Source organism: Schistocerca piceifrons, chromosome 8 (assembly GCF_021461385.2).
Source record: "Schistocerca piceifrons isolate TAMUIC-IGC-003096 chromosome 8, iqSchPice1.1, whole genome shotgun sequence".
NCBI classification, from domain to species: Eukaryota; Metazoa; Arthropoda; class Insecta; order Orthoptera; family Acrididae; genus Schistocerca; species Schistocerca piceifrons.
In genome coordinates, this window is record NC_060145.1 from 156,055,051 (window position 1) to 156,060,727 (window position 5,677).

Sequence of the window (5,677 nt, forward strand, 5' to 3'; positions counted from 1 at the left end):
CATTGTACACCTTTTTTGAAGCTACATACAGTGCTGCAGTAAAATTTTCTTTGGATGTTCTTCATTGCATGATGACTATGTCCTTTCATTGCCAATTTCGATTTGTCGAACAACCAGAAAACGGCTGGGGCCAAATCTTTCGAAAATTGTGGGTGATTCAGGACTGTGATCCATCTGCCGGCCAAAAACACGTGCAAAATCTTCGCCTTTTAGGCTGCGGTGTCATCATGGAGAAGCAACCAGGTACCTCCCTCTCAGTATTCGACTCGAATTCTAGTAACTCATGCCCAAAAACGCTGGAAGTCTCAAAATACTTGATATTGTCTTACTGCTCCAGTGCCATTTTCGGACGAATGTTTACATAGCGGCAAGGGTGCCTGTTACAAATCGTTTAAATGGCTCTGATCACTGTGGGACTTGATATCTGAGGTCATCAGTCACCTAGAACTTACAACTACTTAAACCTAACTAACCTAAGGACATCACACACATCCATGCCCGAGCCAGGATTCGAACCTACGATCGTAGCGGTCACGCGGTTCCAGACTGAAGCGCCTAGAACCGCTCGGCCACCATGGCCGACGGTGCCTGTTACAGCACTGAGTTTCTACACAGTTGATTGTGGAACTTCAAGGATTATCGGCACGTGGGCACACCGTGTAGTATTTGCCAAGAACATGATCTTGTTTACTCTTTCCGTCTTCTTGTCGTTTACTACGACGTGGGTTGCTATAAAGTATTGCATCTCATTTTATTTTTCTTCAACAATTCTTTATTGTACATAATGACAATTATACACACGAAAGAACTGTGTTTTATCTACATACCCTACATTTCCACGTAATCTCCATCCAGTTCTATGGCCTTCCTCCAGCGCGAAACAAGGGCGTGTTTGCCCTGTCGGTACCAATGCTTGCCCTGATGGCGGAGCCAGTGCTTCACTGTGTGAATCGCCTCCTCATCGTCCTCAAAATGTGTTCCACGAATGGCATCCTTTAATGGCCCAAACAAGTGGAAGTCTGAGGGCACTAGGTCAGGATGGATGGGGTGACCCAGTCCAACCCTCCTTTGCAATGTGTTCAGTAGTCCACAGACTTGTCTTGAGCCGAGCTTTATAGTGTTGCAGCAAAACGTCTCCTGGGCTGCTGTGGCGCCGATTTCGCCGGAAATGAGTCTTTAGTTTGTTAATGTGTTGACCTATGCTTCTGAATTAATGGTACCGCCTCTTGGCATCAGATCAATGAGACTCACACCTTCACAGTCCCAGGACACGGTGATCATAACATTACCGGCTGGAACAGTTGCTTTGAATTTTTTTTTCTCTTAGGAGTTGGAATGGCGCCTTTCCATCGACTGTCGTTTTGTTTCGGGCTCAAAATGGTGAACCCAGGTTTCATCACCTGCCACAATCCAGGACAAGAAAGCCTCCAGTTTCAAAACGTTGGAACAAATCAAGACAAATGTTTTTTACTGTGCGATTTGTGATCCACCGTTAGACACCGTGGGACCCATCTTCCACACACATTTGAATATCCAAGAGTGCGGACACTATTCCAGTCTCGTATTGTTCGCGGAAAGGAGGATTGTCGGTATGCTTCTGTGTGGGCTCTAATCTCTCTGATTTTATCCTCATGGTTTCTTCGCGAGATATACGTAGGAGGGAGCAATATAGTGCTTGACTCTTCGGAGAAGGTATGTTCTCGAAACTTTAACAAAAGCCCGTACCGAGCTAATGAGCGTCTCTCCTGCAGAGTCTTCCACTGGAGTTTATCCATCATCTCCGTAACGCTTTCGCGATTACCAAATGATCCTGTAACGAAGCTCGCTGCTCTCCGATGGATCTTCTCTATCTCTTCTATCAACCCTATCTGGTACGGTTCCCACACTGCTGAGCAGTATTCAAGCAGTGGGCGAACAAGCGTAATGTAACCTACTTCCTTTGTTTTCGGATCGCATTTCCTTAAGATTCTTCCAATGAATCTCAGTCTGGCATCTGCTTTACCGACGATCAACTTTATATGATCATTCCATTTTAAATCACTCCTAATGCGTACTCCCAGATAATTTATGGAATTAAATGCTTCCAGTTGCTGACCTGCTATTTTGTAGCTAAATGATAAGGGATCTATCTTTCTATGTACTCGCAGCACATTACACTTGTCTACATTGAGATTCAATTTCCATTCCCTGCACCATGCGTCAATTCGCTGCAGATCCTCCTGAATTTCAGTACAATTTTCCATTGTTACAACCTCTCGATACACCACAGCATCATCTGCAAAAAGCCTCAGTGAACTTCCGATGTTATCCACCAGGTCATTTATGTATATTGTGAATAGCAACGGTCCTATGACACTCCCCTGCGGCACACCTGAAATCACTCTTACTCCGGAAGACTTCTCTCCATTGAGAATGACATGCTGCGTTCTGTTATCTAGGAACTCTTCAATCCAATCACACAATTGGTCCGATAGTCCATATGTTCTTACTTTGTTCATTAAACGACTGTGGGGAACTGTATCGAACGCCTTGCGGAAGTCAAGAAACACGGCATCTACCTGGGAACCCGTGTCTGTGGCCCTCTGAGTCTCGTGGACGAATAGCGCGAGCTGGGTTTCACAAGACCGTCTTTTTCGAAACCCATGCTGATTCCTACAGAGTAGATTTCTAGTCTCCAGAAAAGTCATTATACTCGAACATAATACGTGTTCCAAAATTCTACAAAAAAAAATGGCTCTGAGCACTATGGGAAAAATTCTACAACTGATCGACGTTAAAGATATAGGTCTATAGTTCTCCACATCTGTTCGACGTCCCTTCTTGAAAACGGGGATGGCCTGTGCCCTTTTCCAATCCTTTGGAACGCTACGCTCTTTTAGAGACCTACGGTACACCGCTGCAAGGAGGGGGGCAAGTTCCTTCATGTACTCTGTGTCAAATCGAACTGGTATCCCATAAGGTCCAGCGGCCTTTCCTCTTTTGAGCGATTTTGTTTTTCTATCCCTCTGTCGTCTATTTCGATATCTACCATTGTGTCATCTGTGCGACAATCTAGAGAAGGAACTACAGTGCAGTCTTCCTCTGTGAAACAGCTTTGGAAAAAGACATTTAGTATTTCGGCCTTTAGTCTGTCATTCTCTGTTTCAGTACCATTTTGGTCACAGAGTGTCTGGACATTTTGTTTTGATCCACCTACCGCTTTGACATAACACCAAACTTTCTTACATAGAACTTTACTTTCGAATTCATTGAACGCCTCTCGCATAGCCCTCCTCACACTACATTTTGCTTCGCGTAATTTTTGTTTGACTGCAAGGCTTTGGCTATGTTTATGTTTGCTGTGAAGTTCCCTCTGCTTCCGTAGCAGCTTTCTAACTCGGTTGTTGTACCACGGTGGCTCTTTTCCATCTCTTACGATCTTGCTTGGCACATACTCATCTAACGCATATTGTACGGTGGTTTTGAACTTTGTCCACTGATTTTCAACACTATCTGTACTTAAAACTGTTGTGTTGAGCCGTCAGGTACTCTGTAATCTGCTTTTTGTCACTTTTGCTAAACAGAAAAATCTTCCTACCTTTTTTAATATTTCTATTTACGGCTGAAATCATCGATGCCGTAACCGCTTTATGATCGCTGATTCCCTGTTCTGCGTTAATTTAGGTTAATTTAGGTTAAGTAGTGTGTAAGCTTAGGGACTGATGACCTTAGCAGCTGAGTCCCATAAGATTTCACACACATTTGCACATTTTTTTGAGAAATTCAATGACGGCACATTGCTTGTAATGTGCATCACCTACAGACGCCATTTTGAGAGTGTCCTGCAGCTACGCAATCTATTGGAAGTGGCGGAAACTTTGCGCGCTCACTCAGGAGACTTCAGATAAGACACACGTGACGTTTCACATTCGTAGCATTGTGTATTGGCTGAGGAAAAAAATGCCGTGCATTATTTTCTGGGCAACCCTCGTATTTTGCTGCGAATTGGGTCCTGCCAACTGAAACCGTAACTTTTGTTTTCTTTGAAAATACTAATAGCTTATAAAATTTAACTGTTGTGGAAGAAATGTGAGCAGCAATTTGAAGTGTGTTTTTGTTATCGGCAATCACGACATGATCATCAGAAAAGAGTAATGTCGTACAATAATTCCTTTTGCTGAAGTAAGTATAAAGACTTTCCGGAAGATGGGTTTGGATTCTGTAGAAATGATGGAACACGTGAGACAATACTGACCCTACGACTTATCTTAGAAAATAGATTAAGGAAAATCCAACCTACGTTTCTAGAATTTGTAGACTTAGAGAAAGCTTTTGACAATAATGACTGGAATACTCTCTTTCAAATTCTGAAGGTGGCAGGGGTAAAATACAGGGAGCGAAAGGCTATTTACAATTTGTACAGGAACCAGATGGGAGTTATAGTCGATGTGCATTAAAGGAAAGCAGTGGTTGTGAAGGGAGTGAGACAGGGTTGTAGCCTATCCGCGTTGTTATTCAATCTGTATATTGAGCAAGCAGTAAAGGAAACAAAAAAATTCGGAGTTGGAATTAAAATCCATGGAGGAGAAATAAAAACTTTGAGGTTCGCCGGTGACATTGTAATTCTGTCAGAGATAGCAAAGGACCTGAAAGAGCAGCTGAAAGGAATGGACAGTGTCTTGAAAGGAGGCTATAAGATGAACATCAACAAATGCAAAACGAGAATAATGGAATGTAGTCGAATTAAATCGGATGATGCTGAGGGAATTAGATTAGGAAATGAGACGCTTAAAGTAGTAAAGGAGTTTTTCTATTTGGGGAGCAAAATAACTGATGATGGTCGAAGTAGAGAGGATATAAAATGTAGACTGGCAATGACAAGGAAAGCGTTTCTGAAGAAGAGAAATTTGTTAACATCGAGTATAGATTTGTGTGTCAGGAAGTCGTTTCTGAAAGTATTTGTATGGAGTGTAGCCATGTATGAGAGTGACACATGGACGATAAATAGTTTAGACAAGAAGAGAATACAAGCTTTCGAAATGTGGTGCTACAGAAGAATGCTGAAGATTAGATGGATAGATCACATAACTAATGAGGAGGAACTGAATAGAATTGGGGAGAAGAGGAATTTATGGCACAACTTGACTAGAAGAAGGGATCGCTTGGTAGGGCATATTCTGAGGCATCAAGTGATCACCAGTTTAGAATTGGAGGGCAGCGTGGAGGGTAAAAATCGTAGAGGGAGACCAAGAGATGAATACACTAAACAAATTCAGAGGGATGTAGGTTGCAGTAGGTACTGGGAGATGACGAACCTTGCACAGGATAGAGTAGTATGGACAGCTGCATCAAACCAGTCTCTGGACTGAAGACCACAACAACAACAACAACAACGATTGTTTTTTATATCGTCGCGCTAGTTTCGTAAATTTTCGCAATAACGTCGTGGGGATGGCATAGCAGACGTGGTATATTAAGCTATGTAGACAATATTTTAGCAAAATAAATAAATATAAAAATAAAATAAAATCATTCTGTTAATAATTTAAAATTCGTGTCGACCTGCACGTTTCAAATTTTTTTAACGAGCAGTGTATTTTAAAATCGTTTGACTGAAGTCAGTGTCCTCGAATACTTCAGGAGGAGGGGGAGAGGGAGGAGGAGTCTGGCGAGGCGCCGGCGCCGGCGTCGCCCCCGC